This window comes from Chinchilla lanigera, unplaced genomic scaffold (genome assembly GCF_000276665.1).
Source record: "Chinchilla lanigera isolate Chin_1 unplaced genomic scaffold, ChiLan1.0 scaffold00107, whole genome shotgun sequence".
NCBI lineage: Eukaryota > Metazoa > Chordata > Mammalia > Rodentia > Chinchillidae > Chinchilla > Chinchilla lanigera.
Window position 1 is genome coordinate 2,058,786 of NW_004955508.1, and position 14,113 is coordinate 2,072,898.

At 39.7% G+C, this 14,113-nt stretch overlaps 1 protein-coding gene and 1 long non-coding RNA gene across 2 annotated transcripts in view; one reads left to right on the plus strand and one right to left on the minus strand.

Annotated features, from left to right (window-relative positions):
* The first annotated feature begins 1,292 nt into the window (after positions 1-1,292).
* Slc9a9 (solute carrier family 9, subfamily A (NHE9, cation proton antiporter 9), member 9) overlaps positions 1,293-14,113 on the plus strand; it is a 611,715-nt gene continuing 598,894 nt past the window's right edge. The window contains exon 1 of the mRNA XM_005407730.2: positions 1,293-1,374. The gene's annotated coding sequence lies outside the window, so the exon portion shown is untranslated. The remainder of the gene's footprint in view (positions 1,375-14,113) is intronic.
* LOC102009202 overlaps positions 12,196-14,113 on the minus strand; it is a 58,458-nt gene continuing 56,540 nt past the window's right edge. The window contains exon 4 of the long non-coding RNA XR_001231651.1: positions 12,196-12,370. This is a non-coding gene — a long non-coding RNA (uncharacterized LOC102009202). The remainder of the gene's footprint in view (positions 12,371-14,113) is intronic.

Below are 14,113 nucleotides of genomic sequence, written 5' to 3' on the forward strand. Positions count from 1 at the left end.
ACGTGTTTTCTTTATATGAGAAACTCAAAGTTTAAATAAAGAGCAAGATAAAAGTTAGACAATAGGACCTAGGAAGATAGATATTTCTTAAAGGGAAGAGATGGAGAGATGGGGAAAAGGGATGAAGAAAGGAATTAAGAGGTATTATGTACATGTACCAAGTCCACACGAGGAATGAAAGCATTATGCACTGCAAACATGTACAAATCAATCAATCAATCCATCAAGGAATCAAGAGAAGGATGGGGGAGGGACAAACAAAAGGAATTAGGATGTATTATGCACATATACAAATTCCCCACAAGGAATGGAAACATGTCCTACAAGTGTACTACTTTTCTTTATTTATTTTTTTATCTTTTTGAGACAGGGTCTCACTGTGCAGTTTAGGTTGGCCTTGAGCTCACTTTGTAGCCCAGGCTGGCCTCAAACTCACAACAATCTTCCTGTCTCAGCCTCCTGAGTGCTGGGATTACAGGAGTGTGCCACCACACCCGGCCAAACATACTAATTTTAAAAAGTGAAAGAATCGAAACATTGACATGAAGTAGAAAGATCTTTCTCAAATAGGAAGAGGATCAAGAGAGGGAAGGAGAAAAGAGAAAGAGGAAGGAATGGGGATGAAAACAGAATTGAGATGCTTTATGTGCATGTACCAACTCCCCACAAGGAGTATAATCATTATGTACTACAAACGTATACTAATAAAATATAAAAGCTGAAAAGAAGAAGAAATAGTAAGCATGTTAGGCTGCAGCTGCAGGGTCTGGAATGTGAAACAAGACATACACAATGTGTAAACAACTTAGCAGGGTTGTGTGTGTTCTAATAAAACTTTATTTGTGAACACTGAAATTTGAGCTTCACATAATTTGCATGTATCACAAATATTACTCATTTGATTTTTCATATGGTTTAAAAATACAAAAACATTTTTAGCCTACAGCCTATACAGTAGCAGATGGTGGGCATGATTTGGCTCCAGGTTCCAATGAAGAGAAAGTTTTTGCTCCCATCTATTTTAGAGAAAGCACAGTATTTTCATTCAGCAAAACTATTTATTCATTCTTTTTTTCACTTCCAGCATTTTAAAGTATGATTTATGTTGTGGGTTAAATACCAGTGATTCAGCTAAGAGCCACGGATGAAGAATAGCCCTCTTTATGTAAGCAGTGATGTTATGTTCTGGTCATTAAGAACTGCATTTTTAATAGCCTCATGGACTGGGGAAATTATTCTTCTCCTTAACTGTTTATTATTTGCTTATTTAATCTTGGTCCTCTCTCTTTCAGCTTTCTTTGCTTGTTGCCTCCCTGCTGGATTTTCAGAGTGAAGTCAGACCCAATTCTCTGTGGGGCTGAAATTTCACCAGGGGTAAGTTCATTCAGATCCTGAGTCATTTGTACTTCAAGCCTGCAATTTGATCTGATTATCACTGGCTGGAAGAAAGGAGCAGAGCTTTCTTTTGTGGGCTGAACTGGTTACCCCATCCCAAGGGCTAGAGTGAATGAGGGAGAAGTTAAGAGTTCAGAGAGCAGTTGTTTTTATTTTTCAAAAGTATAGTATGATGGAAAAGTTTCACAAACACCTTTCTCCAGCGTGGTGGCACAGGCCTGTAATCCCAGCACTTGGAAGGCTGAGGCAGGAGGATCGTTGCAAGTTCGAGGCCAGCCTGGGCTACAAAGTGAGCTCAAGTTCAGCCTGAACTGTGTAGCAAGACTCTATCTCAAAAAGATGAAAAACAAAAAAAAAAACCCACCATTTTCCAAAAGATAGCTGAGCAAAGCTCAAAGTTTTTGTCCAAGAAGTAAGGGAGAGACAATTCCTGGTGGGAAGGAGGGAATAACTGGAGGAAAACCAAAGGGATTGTTAATGGGACAGGTGAGATATGCCTAAGAAAAGGTACATACAGAATTGTGCTGCCAGACTTTCTTCTTTCTTAAGTGGTGAAAAGAGTGCCTAAAAAAATTTTAGAAGTAATAAGAGTGGCAACATTGCTCATATACAATGTAAAATATGTAAAGATCAATAATTTCTTTAGTTGTTGGAAGACATGATAAGGAAAAGGATCCCACTCGCGATGTCAAAGGAACATATAAAAATAGCTGTGAATAATCCCATCAAGGAATATGTAGAGCACATGATATACACTACAACATCTTACTCAGAAGTATAATGGAAAATTGAAGGAGTTTCAAACATAACATCAGCCATGGTTCCATCACTGAAGCAACCCCATACATGCTGTAGAATAGATTTATTCCACTACAGAAGCCAGCTGAGAAGTTAGTATAACACTATTGTTTCTGCATCTGGAGCTGACTTCATAGGAACAGAACTATGAAATGGGAAAAAAAGATGTTCTGAGTAGGACAGATCAGGAGCAAACTGGAACCTACATCTTTCTTTATATTCAACCTTAAAGACATGGATGATTTTCAGGATGAACTGGTACACTTCCTGGAGAGCCCACAGTATGACCTGGGCCCAGACAGAGGAACTGGGGAGGAGATCTCCTAAACCCAGGAGTTATTGTGGGCCTGGTCCCTTTTTCATCTCTTCTATAAATTTCTCTCATGAACAGCCCTAACCAGAACCATATGGGTGTGTGTGTAGTGGGAGGGTTAAGCTTGCTTAGCTAAATTAACCTTTTATAATCACTCATAAGATGTCAACCCAATGAGAAAAACTTGGCAAGTGAAATGAATAGACATTTCTCATAAGAAGTACAAATGGCCAATAAATTTATGAAGAAATGTTCAACATTATTGACCATTAGAGAAATGCAAATTAAAACAACGCTGAGATCCCATCTTATCCCTTATCATTAAGAAATCAAATAATGATTAGTGGCAGTGAGACTGCATGAAAAAAAAAAAAAACAGTTCCACACTGTTAGCTGGACTGTGAAATAGTACAACCACTATGGAAATCAGCAGCAGATGCCTCAAAGAACTAAAACTAGAAATTCCATTTAACCCAGCTATTCCTTTCCTAGGTATCTTCCCAAAAGAGTTAAAGACATCATATCACAGTGACATATGCCTACTTATGTTCATAGCAAGACAATTCTTAATAGCTAAATCCTGGAATCAGCCTATATGTCCATCAGCATATGGATAGATAAAGAAAAGTTGGTATTTACACATGAAGGAGTATTATTCTGCTACAAAGAAGGAGAAACTTGAATCATTTGTAGGAAAATAGAAGAACCTGGAGAACATAATGCTAAGTGAAATAAATCAGACACACAAGTTTATATATCATGTGGTTACTCTTATATGAGAAACTTAAAACATAGATAAGGAATAAAATAAAAGACCAATAATAGGAAGTAGAGAGAGCTATTTCTCAGATGAGAAGGGGATCAAGAGATGAATGAAAAGGGGAGAGAAGAAGGAGAGGATAAGAAGAATTAAGACGTGTTATGTGCGTGTATCAACTCCCCACAAAGCATGTAATAACCATGTGCTACAAATACATGCTAATAAACAAAGTGAAAACAGCAAACACAGTATTTACTGTGTGCTACACCTTTCTCAGTGTTTTTACATTAACTAACTCATTAGAATCGTCATACAACTTTTGGAAGTAGGCATGATCATTAGCCTTATTTTAGAAATGCCGAAGCTAAGTCTTAAGTTTAAATACTTTTCTTATTTATTATTGACCTAGCTTCCAAGTATCAAAGACTTCATTTAAACTCAAACAATGTAGGAAGATTTTTAAATTTTCTTTATTAGTACACGTTTGCAGTACATGCAATCTATGGTCATCTTGGAGAGTGAATACATGTACATAATAGGACTGGTTTCTTTTTTTTTTAATCTTGTTCCCTTTTCCTCCCACTTTCCTCTTCCTCTAAGTCCCCATTCCCCATTTTCATTCTTGTTGATATTATTTATCTTATGTTTGTGACAGATGAAGTCCACATTCACTGAGGTTATTAGGTGTTTGTACATGGCATAGCTTTCTTCTACTTATTTTCCCTTCCCCTCCTACTCTCCCTCTCCCTTATTCTCCTGGACCCCTTCCCATTCGGAAAGGTCCATTCCCTTGTCTCTTTCTATCTGCACCTGCCCCTGAATGTACTTTAATATAATCTCAACTAAAATTCTAATGGGCATGATGCTGAGAACATGTGAAAGTTTTAACAAACATATACTGTAAAATTCTAACAATTGAAATAGCTTATTTCTAGAAGATTCAACAAAGAATCAGAGATAGCCTTAAACACTAAATTTACAAACCTAGAGAAGAAGGGTTAGAAGTTGACAAAAGGACCTGGGTAAACTGGCTACTGGAGAAGAATCCAGTGAGGCCCTCATTCCCCTCTCATCACACTGTAATGGTGATTGTGATAGAGGCTGGGAAAACCAGTTTTATATTTTCAGTCTGCCCATGTTAGGTCCTGTGATGGTTTGGGGGATCTTGTAAGGAGAAACAATATAATATAGGACATATATTTTATAAGAATATTAATAATAGTCACCCAAAGATCATATACAAGAGAGTGCAAGAAATCTGTCTACACGTTACAGACCAGGAATCAGCTGAGGGCCTGGATCCTACGGAAATGTCCTGCATGAGTCCAGTTAAATACCTAGAGCCCATAATAATGCCTCCCACGAATCCAACTGGAGGTGCAGAGACCATGACAATATCTCATGCAAGCCTGCTTCACGGATCTGCACTGAGAAGGCCCAAAGATCAGTGGTGGAATATAGAAAGTCTGTGCCAGTGGGAATGGAGGATCTGTGCTAGCAGGCTAAGAATTCTGTACTGGAGCCAGGAAGTGATGCTCAGAAGAACCAGAGCTCCCCCAAAAGATACCACAGCCATTCTCAGCAACAGTGAGATCCCAAGCTCCTCCAATTCTCAAGATGGCCAAATTCCCATCAGGGAAGCCAATGCATCAAGCTTCTTGAGGTGACCGGCAGTGCACCACCTTCCCCTCCAGAGCCAGGAAGCGATGCTCAAAGTGAGGACCAGAGCTCCCCGAAAGTGAACCAAAGCCATTCTCAGTGCCAACAAGGTCCTGAGCTCCTTGGAGGATGAAAACAGTCAAGTTCATCAGGAAAGCCAGGATGACAAGCTCCTCCAAAACAACCAGCAGCTCCTTACAGCTTCTACCAGCTCCTAACAGCCTCTCTCAGCTCCCAACAGCCTCTCTCAGCTCCCAACAACCTCATCTCTTCTTCTCCAGTTCTGCCTCTTATGCTGCTGGCAACAGTCCTGAGGAGGTCCTCTGACTCCTAGCACCACGCTTACTCAGTTCAGCTGGGGGTTATAAATTGACCTCCAGTTGTCAATCCACTACAGGCCCCTTCTTCTATGTACTTAGATACCTTCCTGGGGATGCAGAACCCATCATTTATTCAACCACTTCTAAATAGTAAGTCCCTCCAGTCATTTTCAGTCATGAAAGTGAGAGAACCAAGGAGAACAAAAGTCCAGTTGCAAAGCACGTGTAATCTGGCACTGGCTTCTCTCATTGTCACTTGTGTTTAAAGATGGCTGTTTATGATTGCAGGGATCCTTTCAGGGATCTCCTCAAATGCCCCTGTTGGACTTCTTCCACTACAGATCCCTTAAGGGAATCTCTTAACAGGCTAGTTTTTTTTTCCTTTCTTTCTTGCTTTCTTTCTTTCTTCATCTCCTGCCTCAGCCTCTCTTTCATATAGGGTGCTCTGTCCAGTTTTTGCATGACTTCGAGGGGTTCCCCAGGATGTGAGATTTTACAGGGACAGTCTTGGTAAACACACGGTTGGTCACTATAGAAATTGCTTTTTAAACAACACAAGTCTGACCTCACTACACACCTGTCTATATATGGTCCCTTTGCTACACTACCTTTCTGTGAGTGTGGGATCTCTTTATGGCTATAATCCCACACTTAGAACAATGCTTAGCACAGAACAGGTGCTCACTAAGATTCGGTTGAGTGAATAAATTAGTGGATGGATTACGGGGGAAAATGACCAATGAATTAGGCAGAGATTTTTTTCAAATAAAGGACATTATTCATCGTTAGCTTTTTGATAAATGTGCTCTCATACACTGCTTGTGAAAGTTTAAACTTATCCACTTGTTCTCAGAAATAATATGGAAATGAGAATGTAAAATATATGAAGGTCATATTGCTTTAAGACAGTTCAGAACATGACATATCAAATGATTTAGGTAAAAGTAGTTTATTATAGGATCTTTAGTCATAGTAAACAAACTGAAAGCAATATAAATGTCCAATATGTAAAGAAATGCTGTAATAAATTTTAATAAGGAAAAAGTTTAATAAATTTTTGTTTATTTACATGATAGACTATTGTGTAAGCATCAAGATGATTGGCAAATAAATTTTTATTCCCAACTAATTCCTAGAAAAATGTATGTGGTATAATGGTAAATAGAAAAACAAAATATAAAAAGTTAGATGTCATAATTTTAAAAAGTATATGTCAATAAAAATTTGGGGTAAATTCTTATAATAATGATTCATTAAAATTCTGGTTGGCAGAAAAACAAATAGTTTAAGTATTCTTTATATTTTGTTTAAATCTCACATTTCATTGATAGTTCGTATAATTTATTTTAAAAATCGTGATTGATAGAGAAGTGCTAATCAATGATTACTAGCCACTAGCACTTATACTGACAAATATAGACTGGTTGAGCAGGAATCAAACATCCATAAAATTAATTTCATTGCCTTAAAAACAAGTCCAGATATGCAAAAAATGTAAGTTCACATCTATGACTCAGGTGTGTGTAAAAAGAAACTTCCTTTATTTTCCATGAGTGATCCTATGTCTCTTTGTTTTTCATTTTCTTTTCTTTTCTTTTTTTTTCCCTTTGGTCTTTTTGAGGCAGTGTCTCACTATGCAGTTCAGGCTGGCCTTGAGCTCACTTTGCAGTCCAGGCTGGCCTTGAACTCACAACAATCCTCCTGCTTCAGCCTATGTCTCTTAATGGTAGAAAACATTTGATTTGTTAGATATAGGTATTTTTATCTAGTTTATCTCATTTATTTTGGGTAATTATCTATGGTAATAAAATATCTACACATTTTTATTTGTTTTTTCCATTTCTTCCTTGTCTAGTTGATGTAAATCTAGAGGACATGGCTCCAGAGAAGTGTCATTTGATTTTTGCTGACTCTCATTAAATATTTCACTTCATTTGGCTGCTTGACATGTCTCTTATTAACTGGAGTCCTGCTCTGTCAATCACGCGAATGAGGCTGGTCTACCTGGTGTCTGGGCAGTGTTTACCACTGAAGTTTTTATCAAGTGCTTATCACTGATAACAAGTGTTTATTATTGAAGTGTTTAACCATTGATGTCTGAAAACCCAGGATGGGGCTATTTAAAAAAATAATTGCTGTGAGATGAGTATAAGTAATGAGACTGAGGCTTAGAGAGATTAAATACCTTGCCCACAGCCTAAGACTGTCAAGGTCAGAATGTCCCTCGGCCTTGCTACTGTCTTCAGTTGTCAGGTCCCCTCACACTGCAGCCCGCTCATTTGCCCCCAGATTTCCTCTGAACTCCTTTTTCAAGGAGACTCTTGGCTGCTTATCCACAGGCTGTTAGACTGATCAGGCCCTGGAAATTGGTCCTCAGATATCTTTATTTGATTTTCCAACCATCCCTGCTTTACCTCTCCCTGCTGGTTTGGAGGAGAAATGAGAGGCTTGTAATTTATCCAGCTCCTCACAGAGAATAAAGGGAACTTGTCACAATGATTCAACTTCCCAGACCCTACCTATTACAGCTTGAATGTCTGTATCACCCAAATTTTATGTGTTAAAGTCCTAACTCTTAGTGCGACAGTATTTGGAGGCAGGATTATGGGAGGTAATTAGCTTTAGATTAGGATAGGACCCTCATGAACTCTTTACAAGAAGAGGAAGAGAGAAACATCTCTTTTTCCATGAACCAATAAAAGGCTATAAGATGACATATGGAAAAGATAGTCATCCACAAACCAGGAAGTTCACCCTCACCAGAAACCAAATCTGCTAGAACCTTCATCTTGGACTTCCCAATTTTCAGAACTAAGAGAATTTTCTATTGTCTCTCAGACACAGTGGTTTGTGCTTGTAGTCCCAGCTACTTGGTAGCTAGCCTTTGAGCCGGAAGAATCATTTGAGGCCCGAGTTTGTGACCTGCCTTGGCAATATAGTGAGAACTTGTCTCAAAAACATATCAAACACAATCATTTTTGTTGTTTAGCTATCCTTTGTTATAGCAACCCAAGTGGACTAAGACAATGTCCTCCTTCAGCTTCAGAGGTGATCTTTCTCACCTCTACTCCCTGGAACACCTTCGTCCTTTCTTGTCCCTGTCTGATGTTCAAGCTTTAGAGCCTGATGTCCGAAAACATAGTTTGGGGATATTAAAAAAATATGGTCTTTTTAATTTTTGGTACCAGGAACTGAACTCAGGACCTTGCTCTTGCCAAGCAAGGTGCTGTGCTGCTGAGCTATATCCCCAGCTTCAAAAAATAATTGTAGGGATAGTTTATTAGGAGAAAAACAATTACTAGACATTGAGAAAAAAGTTCACATGAGTCTTCTTAACTATAGATGTTACACATTTCTTGCTCTTCTGGATTGGTCATTATGATACGTAGTAGAAAAGAAAACGAAACAGCTACATTACACAGAGACAACATTGGATAGTATTTCAGGGTATGACTCTGTCCCGGGCTCTAAAGCTTGTTCATCAAACAATGACAAGAAAGGACAAAGGTCTTCCAGGGAGTAGAGGTGAGAAAGACTCTCTGAAGTTGAAGGAGGACATTTTCTGTCCCCTCCATATGTTAAAATGACTGATGTTAACAGTGAACACTGATGCTGCTGGGGATCATCTCTATCTGGAAGCAACTTTCCTTCCCCTCTCAGGACCTCCTGCTCCCCCACCCTGCCAACATTCTCAATAATGACCAATGCCTGAGTTCTGATGTTCAGAGTGTAAACTCCACACTTGTGGAAGGAAAGCCTCGGGTGTCAAAAGCTGAGACCATAAGTTGCTGTTAGCTGGTATGTCACAAGAAGACAGGAGAGAACTCAGAGACGGACCCCACAGAGGGCTGGTAACAGTGACAGCCTCAGTATTTTGCTCAGAACTGACCCCTTCCTCATATAATTATTCTTACTGCACAAAAGCAATGTTTAGTTACATGGTGTACAAAAAAAGACTGCCGTTTAATTTATCTGTGTGAGTCACATGGCTAAAAACAAGTCTTTGTTGGTATCTTTCATTTTGCCTGAATATTTAGATTACAGGTAATTGTTTCCCCCTACAGGGGGAAATAATCAACATTCTATTTTTTTGTTTTTTGAAATTAACAATGCTTGTTGTATTACATATTGATATCTTCAAAGTGGTTCCTCATGAAAACAGATAGAGACATGCAATATTGATCAATCAAGGACTCATTGACAGTTTCTTTCAGCAAAGAAACAGAAGATAGTAGAACAACTATGTTAACTATCCTTCAATGTTCTATTTTATATAAGAGGATTCAGACTCATATTATTAGCTCTGTTCAACCCTCTGCTGCTGTTTCTATTTGCAGACTAAGATATTTACAATAAATGTAGTTATCCAGCCCCAACCTACTTGAAGCAGCAAAGTTATAGAATAGACTAGCATGGACAAATATAGACAAATCAGCCTGAGGTTTATCTGCGTTCCTTTCTCCTTGTGAGCACTTCCTGAGAAGATGGCAGAGGAGGAAGAGAGTAGGGGTTCAGTCAGTCACTTGGGCTTTTTATAGGGTCTCCTGGAAAGGCTTGCGATAATGGGAAGATAAGCTTTTTTCCTCTAGTCTGTCCTGTTGTCCTTAGTACCATGGAAAATGTGAATCTGGCCACATGTGAGGCAGCAGCGTCACAGCTTAGTAGCAGGAGACTACTGTATTCATGCTGCCCAAACTCAATCTGAATGGGACTGCCTCGCAGAACTATATTCTCAGCTGGTGATCAGAAACCCTGTGCATCTTATTCTATAATTATATGAATATACAAACAAATACAGATCATGCTTACAGCAGAAAGAGTAACCAGAAGAACCACTTTATAGTCAGATAATTATTACCACTATAATTTTAATCAAAACAACTTTGCCTAAAAGTTGACTCAACAGACACGTTACATCGCTTTAGAATTTATTTCTGATTTTTTTTTTTTTTGAAGTGATCAAGTAAAGAGGAGAATCATCTTTCAAGAAATCCTGTTCATCCCTAAAGACCAGGTCCTAGAGGTTGCAAGTTTATCTAAATTAGCACTTAATGGTCTTTCCCCTTCCTTTGCTTTTGAAAGATGGCATGCATTCGATTCCTACTTTATTTAAGTTACCGGAAATAAATCCCTCTCTTATGCTACTCTGCGTGCGTGCCTCACCCAGAGGCTTTTTTACACTTGAATCTTGAAATAAGTTTCTAAAAACTGTTAAATAATATTTCTTTTACTTTGAAGTTCATCATGTAATGCCCTGCCCATCTTATGTCCTGATCTCTGACCTCTGCACCGGACAGTGTGGCAGATGTCTGCCAGTGGATCCCAATTGGTTCATTGAGAAGAAGCCTAATAATAATAATGATAACAATAATAATAATAATAATAATAATATGAGTTTTATGCTTATTAAAGCACTTTATGGAGTGAAAAAGATACAAGCAGCTGCTCAGAAACATTGATAACAAGAGAAATGCACATAACTCAGGTGAACCATTGTTTCGCCTATCATCCTGACAAAGACTGAAAAAGTCTGACAACACTCTGTGTAGGGAGCGTGTCACCAAAAAGACACTGCTGATGTCAGGGCTGAGAACAATGTCTGCTGAGATGTGGCAAAATCTACCAAAATTCCCAGTTGTGTAAGTTGTTGGTCATAAATTCCCACTCCAGGAAATTTATCCTCTAAACATACATGCAAAGGGGTAGATGTAGAAGGTTATTTATTGCAGTCTTATTTGTATTAGCACTTTACTGTAAACAATCTAAAGTACTTTTTAATAGGTCACTTATTACATTAATTGTGGTACATTTCTACACTGGACTATGAAGACTTTAGAAAGATTGCTCTATGTAGGTAGATATGTAGCTGGATAGTGACTTCTAATTATGAATGTAAAAGGGGCTACCATTGGCTAGAATGGCTGGAGGAATGAACTATGTATGCATACTATATTTGCCCAAAAAAACAAAATATACATCTAGAAAGACATGCAGAAAACTGACAGCATTTGTTGCCCCCACAAAGGGGAACTGGGTTAGGAAAAGAGTGAAACATTTTCCTGTATTTCTATCTGTACACACACACACACAAACACGGTCTTATTTGTAGGTTTGAATTTTGAGCCACACAAATGTATTACCTGTTTAAAAGCTTTAAAATGCCCTTGTTTGTAAATAGCAAACAGTTATTTTTAAGAAACATACTATTTTTTAAAGAGAGTGTGGCAGATCAAATGTCCCAAAGATACCATATCCGTGGACTGCATCCGTAATCACTTCTTATAAGGTGTTCATGACACTGCCTTTAGATGGGGAGTGGTCAGGGTTTGAGACCATGTGGAAGAAAGACTGTTTCAATTGCAAGTTGAAATTCATAATCACCCTCTATGTCAGGAGCTGTCAATGTTCAAATGAGTTACACTTTTGTTTTGTTTTGTTTTGTTTTTTCTCTGGTACCGGGAATCGAACTCACGACCTTGCGCTTGCCAGGCAGGTGCTGTGCCGCTGAGCTAAATCCCTAGCCCCTGAGTTACACTTTTTTAAGAAAACGAATATAGCTACCCTCTGGCTCTCTTCTCTAGCAATATTTGCTCCTGGAACTCAGCTACAACGTTGTAAGGCAGTCAGGCAATCCCACCGAGTAATTTTGGGAAGAGCTCCTATACCACACCCCACTGAGGTCCCAAAGGACAGCCAGCATCGCCCACCAGACTCCAGACTAGGGACAGAGGGCAGCGTTCACACATGTACAACCCCCAGGCTCCAAATCACTGCAGCTGGTACTGACCAGAGTAACGAGGACCTGCTTTCTCCCAGCTCTGCCCAAACTGTAGATTCATCCTTAAAATAAATAATGTTTTATCTTAGGGCCTAAGTTCAGGGATTATTTGTTGTTACATGATGATAAACAACAAGACCACGCGGGAGATGTTTGGAAATTTTTGAGGAGATTTTGAGAACTTACCCTAAGGTAACCTCATAAAATAAAAGCAGGGATACAACCGGGTCTCAGGCAGGCACAGCTACATCGACAGTTGGTCATTTTCAGGGCTTGTTCTCCCTCCGCCAGTCTGTCTATATCCTTCTTCCATCCCTGTGGCTCAGCTTAAGAACTAAAACTATTTTCTGGGGAGAAGAAAATGGAAAATAAATAGCCCTTGCTTTTGACTTTGCAAAATCACTTACCAAAGAGGGCTCTTTATATTCATTTAAATCACAAAGAGAATCTCAAGAAAATACAGCTTTAATTTTACAATAGGAATCAGTGACAAGTGGGATACATTGAACAGAATTCCTTGGAATTCCATCACGCATTATTGCAATAAAAGTCATGGAGATCCACTGGTTGGAGAACTACCAGGACTCTAAGAGTCAGTAGAACGAGGGGCAAATTCCTCCAGCGCGGCTTTATACTTAAACTACTTTTGTGGAGCAGCAGTACTATATATAGTTGTTAGGAGCGTGAACAGTGGAGCCAGACTGCCGGCTCCATGTGGCTCCACCCCTGGTATCTTTATGATGTTGGGGAAGTAATCTCTTTGTTTCTCAATTTCCTTACCTGAACATTCGCTTTAATGTTCCTGCCAAACAGGGCTTTTGCGAGTTTTAATACATTATATGTGAAACGCTAGTAATAGTGTCTGGTACGATATGAGTCTCCCGTGAAGAACGACTTTTATTTTTATGTATCAGACACCAGATCAGATATCCTGTGGGATTTACCATAAATTAAACCTTGGACAGTAGGACGTACAGCTAAGGTAAATTTAGGCAGTGTGAGCAAGTCCTAGCCAAAAGCTAAGCTGCTAACAGGAAACCTCGTTTTATAGTTAACTCTTTGGTTCCTGCATCTGACCAAACTTGAGAGGACAAGAATGTTATGGATGTGATAGACTGTCATTCAGCGTCAGTTCCAGCCTCCTTCCAGTGTGCCTGGAATCCCGCAAAGGCTGGTGAACTAAAACCCACCTTTCCCAAACTCCCAAATATGGGACACCAATGAGACTCCCTGGATGCATTTGTATGGAGTCTTTCAATGGAGGGTCAGGGCCATATTTCTGGCTTTTTGCTTTTTGTACCGGGAATCGAACTCATGACCTTGCGCTTGCCAGGCAGGCGCTGTGACACTGATCTATATCCCTGGCTATATTTCTGTGGACTTAGCTCTTTCTACTGGCAAGCCCGGATGCAGGGGCACTGAGCTCAAGGTCTGTTCACTCACCCTGTGTGCGGGGCAAGTCTGTGTGGTGGGGAAGACAGAGCAGCAGCTCACTGATCCCTGGATCACAGCTTTAGCAGTACGTTTTGAAATCAATCAATTCAGACATCATCTCTCAGAGTCTTATATGTCTGAATGTGTCAGAAGCAGCAGCTCCTGGGCAGGCTTGTTCTGTGATGTTGACGGAGAGTCCTCTCTGGACCCCCTTCTTCCAGCTACTTCAGTAGTTACATAGGCACCCAGTTCTCTGCATTGCATCCTCTCAAAGCTATCTCCAGCAGCCAAACCCTGGCTGATTTTTTGTTTTTGCTTTTTATGTTTCCGGTACTGGGAATTGAACTAACAACCTCGCACTTGCCAGGCAGGTGCTGTGCCGCTGAGCTAAATCCCCAGCCCCACCCTGACTGATTTAAACAGGGAGCCACACACTGATCTTCCTCACAGCAGTCTTCTGTTAAGTGACTTATTTTCCCAGTGTACTCATTGTGACCTTGCTGAGCTTGTCTTCATAATGGAGTAAAATAAGACAAGGAGGCGGCAGGCTGAGGTTTTGGAATGCTGATATAATCCCTTAAAAACAGGGGCTGGGGATTTAGCTCAGCGGCAAAGCGCCTGCCTGGCAAGCGCAAGGTCGTGAGTTCGGTTCCCGG